Here is a 14,654-nt window from a genome sequence, read left to right as displayed (position 1 = left end):
TCGCTCAGCCGCATGTTCGACTCCCAGTCAAGGATACTGATTCAATTTCTTTTTCTCTTTTTCATGGTTCGACCTCCGACTCACCTGAAGGTGAAATTTGCACGGTCCGCGATTAAAGCCCGAAGTCCCGTAGTGAATATTTCTCTTCAAAATAACTATTGCAGTGACTAGGTTTTGAATCCGCGGTGGCGCGAACAGATCAGCTTCGCTGGCGGCCACTCCACGAGAGCACTATGCTTTCACCGCAGCCGATCACGCGTCGTGTTAAACTGCCACACACTCGCGCTGTGCGTCGCACGTCTGCATCACGTCGCACGTCGCCGTCTTCACCAACTTCTCTATCTGCGTGCAAAAGTCACGAAACGAAAGGCAACGCGCATAACTGGCCCCCTGGGTCAGTGGACACCTCAGTCGCGCTTTGAGCTACGTGGCGGCAGTGACAGAGACATGTAAAAAATTGACAATTGGTTTTTGAGGAAAAGAAGTGGCGCAGTGTTTGATTCACATTTCGGTAGACCTCTGAACCGCGCTGTAAGGGAAGGAAGGTGGGAGTGAAAGAAGAAAAAAGAGAGAAAGAGGTGCCGTATTGGAGGGCTTCTGTGTAATTTCGACCACCTTGGGATCACTGCGGCTGAGTTGTTAGCGCGCTCGGCTACTGAGCCGGAGTTCCCGGGTTCGAACCCGGCCATAGCGGCCGCAGTTTGATCGAGGCGAAACGCAAAGGCGCCCGTGAGCTGTGCTATGTCAGTGGACGTTGGAGAGATGTGCGCTGCTCGCGTCTGCGTTGATAATATTGTGGTAGAAACGCGGCACTGGAGCAAAACCCTTATAAAAATGGTCTATAGACTTCTATATATATATATATATATATATATATATATATATATATATATATATATATATATATATATATATATATATATATATATATAGAAGTCTATAGACCATTTTTATAAGGGTTTTGCTCCAGTGCCGCGTTTCTACCACAATATTATATATATATATATATATATATATATATATATATATATATATATATATATATATATATATATATATATATATATATTATATAATGCAGCACTTAGTTTAGACATCACTCTACCGGCGCCCCCGTGCGGTCTGTCTTCGACCTTTGTCGAGCGCCGGACTTCGTCCTCTTCTGCTCGGTGCTAGGGCCTGCCGGCTGCGCTCTGCCCAGTCTGCTCGTCAGGTACTGTTCTGCCAGGGATAGAACGTTCTACCGGCGTCCGTGACAATATATATATATATATATATATATATTTCTTTTTGTATATTCATAGTCTATAGAGTGTCTATAGACAAAAGTCTACTGAAAGCGTGCGGCCATAAATCTATAGATTGTATATAGACTGTCCATAGCATTCATATTGCCTACAGACAGCTCTCTAGGATTTGTCTATAGAGAGTAAAGAAACTTTATGGACAGAAGTCTATAGACAGTCTATAGACCGTCTAAAACATTTTTGTAAGGGATAGGCCGCCGGCGTTCATTAGGTTCGTTGGCGTTGACAACGTTGTAGACTCCATTTGATTTTGAAGAAAGCAAAGGCGAATAACTGGCTCCCTGGGTCAATGGACACCTCAGTCGCGCTTTCAAGTACCTGGCGGTGGTGCCCACCTGGAAAAACCTGCTTTCGCACAATATTTCATGCTTAGCAACGCTAAACCGTCAGCAATTTTTCTTCCGCCCACTCGCGTCCCGTAAACTTTTGATCCCGTTAGTACAGTTTTCGTCAGAAAACCTCAAACCGCTATGAATGGTCCAGGAACGGCTTCGTACCGCTATCGCAGCGCTCCCACCACCACCGCGCGCCACCGCTCGCTTTCTATGAGGATAAAGAGGGCGACAGAAACATGCCCTTCACTCTCGGGCATCCCTAAAACAGCACCCGTGAAGACCAAGTGCGGCGTTCGTTCTGCCTGCACGCAGCAGGCAGGCGCCTGCTTAGTGCTTGTGTTACGGCCGCCGCACTACGGCGCTTCGTGCAAGTAAATTCGCTGGGCAGCGCGAAGCTGCCCGGCACTGGAGTTATTTTTGAGCAGCCGTGAAGGTTCATCCAACGCGTTACAGAGCAGAAAAACGAGGCGATTTTTATTACTTTTCATTTTTTTTAATTCTGCGCTCATTCATAACGGCTCGCTAACTTTGAAGCACTCGTTTTTAAAGAACAGGAGGAAAAAAAAGAGGGGACATGTTCATCATCTCCTGGCCGTCGTCATCTAGTGATCATCAAGGTTATCTAGATTAAAAGAAAGTGATCGTCTTGCGGCCGTGGTCTACTTTACGTGATTCCGAATTAACAACCTACGTTACCGGGGCTCCCAATGTGGACGTGACCCACTTGCGCTTGGATCATGTGTGCTTTGGTGGGGGAACTAATGGAGATGAGTCAGTATTCTACAGGCCATCAACAGAGGCCATACTGTGGGCACTTTCCAAAGTGGGGAGGGAGTGGTTGTAACTCTATCGGATAGACAGGGAGGACGAACGTTCTCTAATTCCAAAACGCTTTCACAATAATACTATGGTTTATTTAAAATAGGAGGGGACACTTAAGCTTCGCCTGAAGGGTATGACGTGGTAGCGCAATGGATTAATTTCCATACGTAAAGAAGGTCGTTCTCTGCTTCACATTCATAGACCTCTGGAAGTCCTCGTACTGCTCCTGGCGCAGTGGTGCAGCGGTTCAGCGATGTGCCACTGCCCTGCCATGGCAAGTGCTCCCAGCGGTGGGCCTTGTGCTGTCCAGAATGCTCTTGCAGTTTGCTCACTATCCGGTGGGCAGGGTGATTCAGCAGCTGCACTGATGAATTGCACCGATGAGAAAGCATATATGTAGAATGATATTTCTCCCAATCGAATCTCTTGCCACTTCATTATCGGCAGCCGGCGCCTGTGACTTCATGACCTAAGCTAGCACGCGGTGTATCTCGTCTTTTCTGTTAACAGGGGTCGGTCTGAAGAATGAAAAGGAACAATGAACTCACAGCACGGTTATCACTCTGTAACGCGAGATTCAGCGACAGCTCTTGAGGTATTTTCATTTCACTTTATATCGGGGTAAAGAATTTGAGAGTGGCAAACAGATATGTATAGCTATGGCGCACTGTTTTTAGTTTTTCACACATAGTCATTCTACGACTAGCGTTTCTCTTCGGTTGCCGTTCCAGGCAACCGGCACCACCGCCGCTGAGCCTCATCTCTGGCGGCGCGTTTCGCAGTAGCCGCTGCAGACAGACCATGCTACATTCCTCCACTCTCGCCATGCTCTCCCCCCTCCTTCCTCGATAATCACACCTCAGATGGTTATCGTGGTAGCCATCCTTTCGTTGCGCATTTCTTACTCTCGCCATACCCTCATGCTGGCACGGTAACCACCTTCCGGTTGCGCATTCCACGAAAACCGCCTTTTGGGTCGTTCGCATTGCAACAACCCACCGGTAGCGCATTCCTCCGTTATCAGCATACCCTCCTCCTTCCATGGTAATCCTCCTTCTTCGACGGTAACCACCCAACCGGTGGTTACCGCGGCAACAACCCTGAGGTAGCGCATTATTACGATCTCGCCATAGCCTGCTTCTTCTGGGGTCACCAGCTCCCTCGTCCTCCTCCCATGGTAACCACCTTCGGTTACGGATTCCTCTGCTCTCCCCATACCCTTTTCCTTCACCGGTAACCACACACCCGATGGTATCCGGGGAAACAACCCTCTGGTTGCGCATTATAACGTTCTCGCCATACCCTCCTTCTTCTGCGGTAACCATTTTCTTCCTCCTCACATGGTAGACATCTTACAGTTGGCCATTTCTGTGATCTCGCCATGCCCTCCTTCCATGGTAACCGCTCTCTGGCCTCTAGGTACTTCTCGTGGCAACAATCCTCTGGTGGCACCATACCCTCCGCCTTCCATGGTGTACCTCCTCCTTCCACGGTAACCATCCGTGGTTCCCGCGGCAACAACCGGCCGGTAGCGCATTATTACACTGCCGCCATACCATCTTCCTTCTACGGTAGCCACTTTCCTCCTCCTCCCACGGTGACATCCTTCCAGTTACTCCTCTGCCCTCGACATACCCTCTTCCTTGCACGGCAACCCACCTCCTTCAATATTAAACCTCCTCCGTCCACGCTAATCACCCACCGGGTGGTTCCTCTGACAACAACCGTCCGGTTGCGCATTCGTACACTCTAGCCATACCCTCCTTCTTCTCCAGTAACCACCTTCCTCTTCCTCCTCCCACGCTAAAAACCTTCTGGTTACGGATTCCTCTCCTCTCGCCACACCCTGCTCCATCCACGGTAACTCTCCTCCTTCTATGGTAAACCTCCTACATCCCTCCGGTAGCGCATTATTACGCTATAGCCGTACCCTCTTCTGCGGCAACCACCTTCCTCCTCCTCCCATGGTAAGCACTTTCCAGTTACATATTCCTACACTCTGACCATACCTTCCTCCTTTCACGGTACCATCCGCCGGGTGGCTCCCGTGGCAGCAACGCACCGGTAGAACATTCCTTCGCTCTCACCATACCCTCATCCTTGCACGGAGATCGCCCTCCACTGTAAACACCCCCCGAGCGGTTCCCGTTGCAACCATCCTCCAGTTACGCACTACGACTACTACTACAACGGCGCGAAGCCCAGGGAGCTGACCTTTAACAGCTCTCGCCATAAAAAGATATCGGGAAAAGGATCGCTACTAAACGCGGCTCCAGGAGATCCGAAGCAGCCCGAAGACGGCACCGCAGGCCGGCAACCAGCAGCCGACAAAGGAATGCGCGCGCGCGCGCGGGAGCGAACCCACTCGATTTGTGCGCGGTTGTGGCTCGTTCGCAGCTGGGTTGTGCCTCGACTGTGGACGCGCATGGTTAGTGGCCAGCACTGGTTTGGCGCGCTCTCGGCGGAACGACGCAGCGACGGCATTGATTTCGCAATGCCGGTCCCACAGTTGACAGGCGCCAAGTGCCAGGTCGCGATGGGCCGACGAGCCGCGGGCCGCGCCATCGATCGGCGCGGCACTGGTCCGCGCATGCGATCTCGAAGCCCCCGACGTCACTTCCGAATTCAGCAGCACCTTTTCCTCGGGCCCCGGCTCTCCGTGGGGCCACTGAGGCCTCAGTCAAACTTCCGGCTCGCCGCGAAGTCCTCGACGTCTCCGACAGACCGGCTCGCGACGGGCCGCTGTGCTAGCCGCGCAGCGACTCTACCGGCAGCAGTGACACCTGCGGCTCGCTCGATCTAGGCTCGTCGTCGCCAAGTGGTCGGCAACCCTCGAGTGACCGACGACGGCTTCTTCGAAACAACGTGAGCCCACCTCGCTCCTTCACTCCGCACGCCTCCTTATAGGCGGCTTTTACCTCCGGTGTCTCTGTCGGCGGCGGCAGCGAGGCCGTCGTGGCAGTGATGGCGGAACGCACGAAAAGCCTGTTGCGGCAATCGCTCGGCGCCGCAAGAGCCGACGAGCGGTGCATCCTCTCGTCCGTGGTTCGCTTCGAGCCGGCGCCCAGACGCTGTCAGGCTTAGCTGCCCGGCACAGAACTAGAGCCCCGATGCATCGCGCCAGCAGCTGTTCTCTGCCGTCGACGGTGGCCGGTCTTAGCCGGCGCCAGGAGGTCTGCCTGGGCAAGGCTGCCCGCTCGCAGCCTTCTCCAAGCAGGCCTCACTGCGGAGCCGGCTTGCACGTCACTCCACTGCGGTGCTTCGTTCGACACGCGAGTTTAGAGTCAGCAGAAATATTTCTTGCGGTCCGAAACATAACGGCACCCCTCCGCAACAGGCACAATTGTTGGACACGTCCATTGCAAGCTGCGCCGTTGTCCCTATGTGCAATGTTGTTTCGCGTTAGCTATCTCCTTTTGTGATCGCCTAATTCGACCTAAATGTTGGCTACCTTGACAACGTCTTAGTTTTGTTTCTGATTTGTCAGTTTTCTTTCTGCGCCTCTCGTTAAGAAGGTCGGTTCTATGCAACGCTAGCGGAGACTGTTTCACGCGGCAGCTTTTTGCAGGCCTGTTCTCGTTCTTTGGCAGTAAACTGAGTTGCTCGAACTTGTGCTTTCTAAATATATCCATTTAAATGAAACAGTTTTTTTATATGCAGCACCTCTGTTTGCAATACCTCCTTTCCGATTGGATTTTTGCTGTTTTTCGCCCCCAAAGTGACTTTCGCTTAATTACTATATCAGAACTACTGCAAAGAAGAAAGGCAGGAATACTGTTTGTGACTGAATGCATTTATTACGAATGGTCACTGTCTAAGATAGAAGCAAGGATCCTCGGTAAGAAACTTGCCTTATTCACCGCAGTTTAACTCCACAGTGTATTATTTAGATGAGCTGCCATTTCGCTTATGATACCCTGGCTATAGAAACTGGAATATTAGGTAACGAATAAAAATAACACCGGTTTGGTTTGGTTTGGTTTATGGGGTTTAACGTCCCAAAGCGACTAAGGCTATGAGAGACGCCGTAGTGGAGGGCTCCGGGAATTTCGACCACCTGGGGTTCTTTAACGTGCACTGACATCGCACAGTACACGGGCCTCTAGAATTTCTCCTCCAAAGAAATTCCAGCCGCCGCGGCCGGGATCGAACCCGCGTCTTTCGGGTCAGCAGCCGAGCACCATAACCACTGAGCCACCGCGGCGGCTAACACCGGTTTCGAGAAACTAACTGAGGCTATGTCATTTGCGTGAAAACTACACATTTAAGAACGAATCATTTCGGAAACAGGCTATTCGGAAACTGGTGTATATATATGCGGTGAGAATCTTGTGTGTGATGCGCTAGTACACAATTTCGGTGAAACGAATGTTCACAGCATTGCAGCCACTTCGTCCTGAGAAACGGCGGCAGTATACCGCGTCCAACGCGCCGCAGGCGACCTATTAAGACAACAAACGAAAAGGTACTCAAGCCAGCAACCCCATGAAAGAATTCGCCTTTTTACCGCTTCTTTACTCGCTCAGAACCAAACTTTGGTAGGTCTTATGAGAACACCACTGCAAGCTACCTATCATGAAAGGCGAGTGGTCTATTCGTCGTGTTTCGTAAAGTTTCTCATTTCAGGCGCAAAGGACACTGGAAGAGGCCTCGCTAAACCACCAGGAAGCTCCGTTAAAGTATACGAAACTCATATCGCCGGGCGGTCAAGCGAGATGCACAAATTAAGGTAAACAATCGATGCAGTTATTTCAAGATTGACAGGCCGCACGACGAATTATTTGGTTTCGAATGACTGGATGGACCAGTTGCTTACTAAAAGTTGAGGAAATGTTTTAAGGGTTACTCTTGCGCAGTTGTGTCGAACAAATTACAGTAATATTCGCCGCGAGCGTTGTTATCTAAGTGCAACTCGCGAATGCAACCCGTTTCTCTCGGAGCCTATACTATAAATCGGCTGAGGTAGAACTACGGAGCGTCGGCTCAACCGCTGCGTGTCTTCTCGGTAGCAAAAAAATACAAAAAAAATATCTCGCGCAAACAGGCTACAAGAGACGCCTCTCTGGAATATGAGCGCGCAATCGCACACAATTAAGCATGGCTGTACAAGTCGAAGCAGTATCAAAGGGGCGACGTGCAGTCAACGCTTTCTCTCAATTTCGGAGGGAGGAGCATACTTTTCTTTTTTTTTTCTTTCAAAAGGAATTTTTCTTTATGCGTTTGATCCATTTATTGCCTTCCCAAGTTCTATGCGGAAGCGAAAAAAATTTTTTTTTTCTCTGCGCGCGAAGTGTTCTCTTTCGTATTGACCGCAAATGTACAGTCTTCGTAACCCTTGTGTAGAGCGCTGCAGCCGTGTGCTCCGCGCAATGAAAACTAAAATTAGAAAGTAGCCCATGGTTTCCAAGCAAAGTTCCCGCTTGCTTGTAAGGCTGTATGGCTCTACTTACGCACAAGCGTTGCATCTAACTCGTATAAGCTGCCACAAAGTGACGGTTTTTATGCGAGAAAGTGCGCCGCACGAACGCTCTACACAAGGGTGACGCGAGCTGTACGTGTGGACATGATCGCACGGATGCCACCTCAGCACGTTCGAGAGTTGGGTCGGCAGTGTACGACGTGCTGGGGTGACATAAACATGCGTGACGTCCTGTTAACAGTCAATAAACGCCGAATTACACGTTCGCACCGATTTTCAATGGCGATGAATTTTCCATTGGGAAGGACGCGAAACTTAACTAGGACACGAGAAGACGACGTTGGAAACGAATCACTTGCAAATGAGATATTCATGTCGCAAGAAAAATATTCATGCCGTCCTCAACATAATTTTAGTTGAGGGTAACGCCTACCCTACGCCCCGTTCTTCTCGTTTCCTCGTCAAGTTTGGTAATCTTCCCATTGGATTCTTTCACACTTCTTCAACTGTTCACATTAATTTAGCGAGGAACTTTGCTTGAAACTACCTCGTCGATTACTTTTCTTGTACCGGACCGTGAGGCAAACACAGCTTACAGAGTAGTACCTACGACTAACCGCTGCCTCTGGGGTTGAGACGACCTGTCATGCATGGTGTAGCAGCTCTGGAAAGTCTCCACGGGGTAGTGGAACCGGCGATATTGGACGCTCTGTTTGAGGAGGCCGTACGTGCGTAACACACCCGGATAGGAAACAACTGCTTGTTCCTTCTAGGACGTTCACTCCCATCGAATGTGTAAATGTTTTCGTTCAGGCGTTGACCAACGAAATTTAATCACCCGCGGGCTCTCTCCGCATTGCGTAAAAGTGTGGCCCTGTAGCCCTGTACTAAACTCACGACTCCAACGTTCAGTTGGACACGCGAATTGTGCATACAGGGGGAGCTTGCGTATGTCGGGACTATAGACGCAAGTGCGGTGGGTGATATTTTCGTTTAATCGCGCAAAACCGAATCCCAGTAACCAGATGCTCCCTTCTCTGAGGCCGCGGCGTTCGCCAGCAAACAGCCGTATCGATGTCGATGAGATTGGATCGCCGACCGCTCAGGGTCGTGATGCGAAATTAGGTCGACGTTCTCCGCGGATCGGTACGAAGCGAGCGCTCGGAGACAGGGCCTCCTCGGTCGCGCTGGCAATCTCGCAGGAGGCTCCGCTCTCGAGCTCCCTCGCATTGCCCGTGGCGAACTTCAAGCGTCCGATGCTGCTCTCTGATCCAATTCGCAGGCATGCCGGCTTCCCACGCGGGTCGGGTTCTTGGCTAAACACGTGTCGAGCGCCGCATCTCACCAAGGCGCAGCGCCGCACGCAAACTTATTACGCACACGCCGATGGCACTCTGAACAAATGAGCGAGCGCTCCACAGAGCGTTCGCGAGTACACCACCCGTCGGATGCAGTTACGCGTGCCGAATTCTGCCGAAGTCTCGTATTCCTCCGAAGTCTAATCCCTAAACACATAAAAAGAACAAAGCAGCTGAGCTATTGATTAAGCCACCAAAGTTTTAAAGTACTGCGTGATTAGGTAACTGAGTTTTAAATAAACATTAGCGAAAGCTTAGAATCCAGATATAAATCTAATAAGATGGCCGCCTCCAGACCACATATAAAGTGCAGTGGCGGCCTAGTTGAACTACCGCTGAGTATCTGCGGAAAGGAAAAACTTACCACCGTCGCTTGAATTTGAATGGACAGCAGGCACGTGCGCACGTCGTGGACGCGAATGCAAACGCTAAAGGTTTACAGAACTGCGCATTGAACTGTGCACAGCTGCATAACGCAGCGAAGATTTGTCGTCAACGCCCTGTTTTAACTGACAATCTGTGCGCGATTCACACGTCTCCTAACCGCGAATGCGAAAGTGCTTTACGAGCTGAAGCGCGAGCTAAGGACGGACTTTGGGGCATTAAAAGGGGGCATAAAGAAGTGTGATAGCCCCTTTAAGGACAATAACGAGATGGTAGGTGAGTTGAAAGAACTCTGCAAAAGTCTCAGAACATATCAGCCAGGAACGGAAAACTGTCGGCTGAGAACTACAGCTTGAGGGAGAGAATCGAATAATTAGATCAGTATCGGACGTTGAAAAACCAAAAATAAATTGCACAACTGAAGCAGGTGTTGCATATGACGTCATGTAAAGGATTGAGATCATTATAAATGAGCCAATTACAGACTCGGGAATTGCCGTTTTGCGCTAGTACAGTCGGGGGCAAAATTAAGACCGGCGCACTGGGCTAGTATCGACAACAGGAAGTCTTCGTCAGGTAGTGCCCCCACGCAGAGCGGCAATCTTCGGATCACGAGGAGGGCGGATCCCTTTCTTTTGCCCATGACTGTACAGACTCTGGAAAAGTTCGGAGCGTGGGACTGGAAGGCAACTGGAGCCAAGTATGCTAGATTAAACGACACCTCTTGAAAGTGAAAAAAAAGTATTATATCTCTTGAAACTAATGCTCGACCAAAACACACTCAAATTAGGAGCTCTTCTATTAAGCACAGAGCGAACCTTATTAATCTAGTGCCATTTTGTCTAATAAATAAGAGGCTTTCCGAAATTCCAGATTAATGAATATATGCAGGCACTCTTGGCATCTGAGCAGGCGGAGAGAAATGAATAATAATTGAAGAGTTCTCGCGTTTCTTATATCTTTAATATATTGGAGTACGTCATATATGATCAGCTGACGCTTTTTTTTTTCAGCTGCTCTTTATCATAACTCATTCTCAAAACAGTTCTCAGAAAAGTCTCCAAAGCTAGGCTCGGTCCCTGAGAAATATAACATGTTTGAAAATATTCAGAACAAAATGACTCATCGAGGTTACTCAGGTTTTGAATAAAGCGTTTGACTCTGTTCAATGCAATATTCAGCTCAGGCAACTTGAATGGTGTGGCGTTTAAAGAGTACCGCTAAAACTAATTGACAGTGGCCTTACGGCTTCGTACCAGTACGCATGCGTAAAACATATCTCATCTTAAGCCGCTGCGGTGGCTCAGTGGTTATGTTGCTCGGCAGCTAACACGAAAGACGCGGGTTCGATCCTGGATTATCTTCAGTGGGGCTACAAAAAGTTGAAAAATTTGCTTAAGCTTGCCCTTTAAAAAACTTTCCGACTGACTTAAAAACAACCTGTAAAATTTCAGTAGTGAAAGTAAACACGTAATTTTTAAACAGGGTAACAAAATGATCTGCACATTCATCAAATTTTTGTACTAAATTTGAGGAGATATTACTTGGACAATTTAACAAGCAAAAAATATTGGCGTTTTGGTTTACCAAAACCGTAACACGGAAAGGTTATATCGATAAACTAAAAAGTGAACTATTTTGCTTGATGTCCTACCTTGCTTGGTGTCCTGGATGCATGTATCAAATCGAAAACTTAAAGCCAGCCGGGCTAAAACAGGCCCTCAATTGCTCTTCTTTATTCAAAATTAGGTAACGGCATTTTGGTTTCGGGAACCACGACTGCCTTGATTTGGAGTAACTAATCATTTACCAAAAAAAAAATAGGAATTTGGGAAAAATATGTGGGCAGTACAAGAATATTAACAATACTTTATGAAATATAGGATGCTAAAAGCAAATCAAATGTACCATTTTGAACACATGTAATGGTTCCATAAAAATAAATTGCAGACGATATCAGTTGACAGCTGTAATACATATGTAATCCGAGATTCAAAGTGTAGAATGACAGCCGCGCTTACTATAGCAGCAAACATCTTTCAAACTATTAGAACAGCAAACAGACATAAAAAAACATGCAATACAAAGAAACTTTACAACAGTTTCAAAAGGAAAGGCATTTTTTTTGTGCGCAGTGACACCACATTTCCATTTCTATAACCTGTCTTACATTTCTGTCGTAACCTATTTCGAATTTATTTCTTTATGAGTGATTATTTTTCACTATGCCACTTTTATTCTGAGCCTCAAGCAAAAATCTTTATGTATATTCAATAGTGCTCAGCAGAAGCTTATATAATACTTTCCCCAAATGCATTTGTGATTTGTGCAAAACAGAAAATAGTTCTTCTATGCCGCTTCTGATATACCTGACCTTTTTTTTCGTCAATTGCATTGCTTTATTCTCTTCTCTTTTTTTTATGACGTCGATCACGTCGTTTCAATATTAGTATTGCCTGTTGAAATATGCATTTCTAAGTGAAATCCTCTGATCACAAGGTAATTATGTTCTTTATTATACATCACTTTCGTTGTGTGAACGACTTGTTGCCCCGAACAGCAGTGATGCAGAGGCCCTGTCAGGCACCAAACATATACCTCTGCGCCCTACACAGATAGAATCCACGAAGGAATAAAAGAAAGCATTGGTGCCCATATTGAGCTCGTGAGCCAAGAAAGATCTTATTCATAGCGCTGTTACCCTTTGATAGTGTTGCTTTCCTATAGTTTCTCCACTCCGTGATTCTATCCGCATAGCGTTTCTGCACTGCTGCTTGATGCATTTTCGAAACAGGGAGATACTTTACGCAAGGAATATTTTATCCACGTGCCTTGCCTTGGTTCGTATAATGCGAGAGCTGAGATCAACTTGCTGGCGCGTTTGTGGCGGAACGCCAAAATTCAGGGAAGCATTTAGTTTAGTTCTTTCGAATGTCGCATGAATACCTTCCATATCTTCGCCAACAAACCTCAGCATCATCAAAGAGAGAAAAAAAAGAGAAGGCAACGGATCGGGCCGGTAATGCGATGTTTTGGGCGTCTTCGTATGCTATATGCGGTATAACGGGCTCACAGGCTAACGATCTTCGTTTATGACGGCAACCACTAATACGGCAGCATTACGCTTTGAAAAGCCCGTCGCGAAGCGGCGTGAGTACTGGCAATTCGCGTCATTGAAGAGTTCATGACTAGGCTTAACACGTTTACTTATTAAGCAAAAATAAAGTCGAGCTCTCGGATGCAGTTCCATGGGAACCGGGGTCGGGATAATGTACCAATTCAACTTCGATTGTATTCAAATGTTGTTTTTACCGCTTTCGTCGCTGCCTGAAACGACGCTATGCGCTTCGCGTTCGCTCTCCGTTGTTAACTCAAGCACAGCAAGGCTAGGCGGCATGCCATCGCTTCAGCCAATGACGAAGAGTCAGAAAAATTTTGAAAAGTACAATAGAATCCGAATAGAATATTTGCATTGTACCTGCCCTACACCGTAAACACAAATACGTCTATGTGGGAGTAAAAAGATTAGTAAGCTGCCCTCTAGCGCAGTGCCTTCTATAAAATGGAGTACGTAAGAGTACTGCTTACTCCCTTCTTACCCCTTTCTGTATAGAGTGTAGTCGCTGCATGATCACGAAGCTGCGGAAGAAAGGAGTTATAGCCTATCCACCTGCTGGATTTAGAAGTAAGCTCGAAATAACTCGAAAAGCGCGTGAATAACTCACTCGTCGTCACTCCGTCTCCGTCCCTGTCCTCGTGGTGCCACGGCAGTATGAATTCGTACCAACTCGCCCAATTCTCAACCCTTTTGAATAACTACGCACTGGTATCAAAATCGGCGCTTGCAGATTATCGTAGCCTTCTCTTTCTCGCTGCTGAGTTTTGTTAATTTTTCAATAAAGTCAGTGTGCTATGTTCTGCCAGTAATGGCACCTATTCTTAACGCACGCTGACGCGAATAGAGTCAAGATTCAGGGAAAGAAAAGTTTTGAGATAATCCATTTTACAAGTAGACGAAATGAGGCTAAGCCACCATTTTCCGGCTGGTGTAAAAGTCTCTGGGGCTCTTGTTTTATAACTGTGATTGAAACACAGCTGCAGCAAAGACTATAAATTCCTGTGCCCTGGTTCTGGGGCAAAATGCTACCCCCGAAAGAGGGAAGATTTTCACGAATAGATAGATTATTTTCATGGGTTAAAAACTCTCTCTTTTTTCAGTTTCGCACAGGAACGCGGTTCACTACGTGTGAAATGAATGAGAAAGAGATATATTGTGAGAACCTCTCACCATTGGGTACTAACTGCTCTCTGCGTAGAGAACCGGCATCTATGGCGCATGTTTTTTAGACTTTTGTAGCAGACTTTGGTGAAGCGCTAGTTTAGCAAGGATCCTATCCTTCAATCTTCGTGGTAATCTGTTTCCGTTAGTCGAGTCAAGCGTCTGTACACAAATATGACTTACTATAGTTCTCCTTAGCCTCCACAGCAGGTCTAAAGGTATTATAGCGTTTAGAAGCTGCAGTCAGGATGCTGGTTCCTTGTGTCACTGCTTTATTCGGAATGCGTTTTAAATCAGGGAAGAGTTTGCCATTAGATGATGTGAGTACAATGTGTTAAAACTGGCGGATGATCTGGTATCAAGGAGAGTCATTTTAAGAACTGCTGTTATTTTCAAATCCAGTCTCGCACTTAAGAAGGGGAATCATGCGATAACGGCTCAGCAGGTTGGGCACCCATCTGGGAATAGGAGGTTCAAAGGTTCGACGTACAGTACGAAAAGCGGCCTGTAGCTTACCTTACTAGTATTATAGGCGACGGACAATGCACGGACAGTTTTTGAGCAACACTGCTTAACAGCTTGGCTAAGACCGGGTATACACCACCTACAAGCATTTCAGGCTTGAAAGAATTCTGTTTTGTACAATATAAAAGCGGGCTATGAGGTGTCCGTATGACAAGTACGTTTTTTGTTTTCTTTCATTATTTTCTTGCATTTCATTATCGATTACGGCGAGAATTAAACTTCGGA

General features: G+C 47.5%; 1 protein-coding gene across 1 annotated transcript in view; it reads left to right on the top strand.

The window, feature by feature from the left end:
• Nucleotides 1-5,157: 5,157 nt before the first annotated feature.
• Nucleotides 5,158-14,654, top strand: part of LOC149352483 (putative G protein-coupled receptor CG31760) — a 142,883-nt gene continuing 133,386 nt past the window's right edge. The window contains exon 1 of the mRNA XM_089581674.1: nt 5,158-5,329. The gene's annotated coding sequence lies outside the window, so the exon portion shown is untranslated. The remainder of the gene's footprint in view (nt 5,330-14,654) is intronic.

Source organism: Amblyomma mixtum, chromosome 3, assembly GCF_055824585.1.
Source record: "Amblyomma mixtum isolate Tamu chromosome 3, ASM5582458v1, whole genome shotgun sequence".
Lineage (NCBI taxonomy): Eukaryota > Metazoa > Arthropoda > Arachnida > Ixodida > Ixodidae > Amblyomma > Amblyomma mixtum.
The sequence above is the reverse complement of the archived record's forward strand: the minus strand, read 5'-3'. Positions and strand labels throughout refer to the sequence as shown.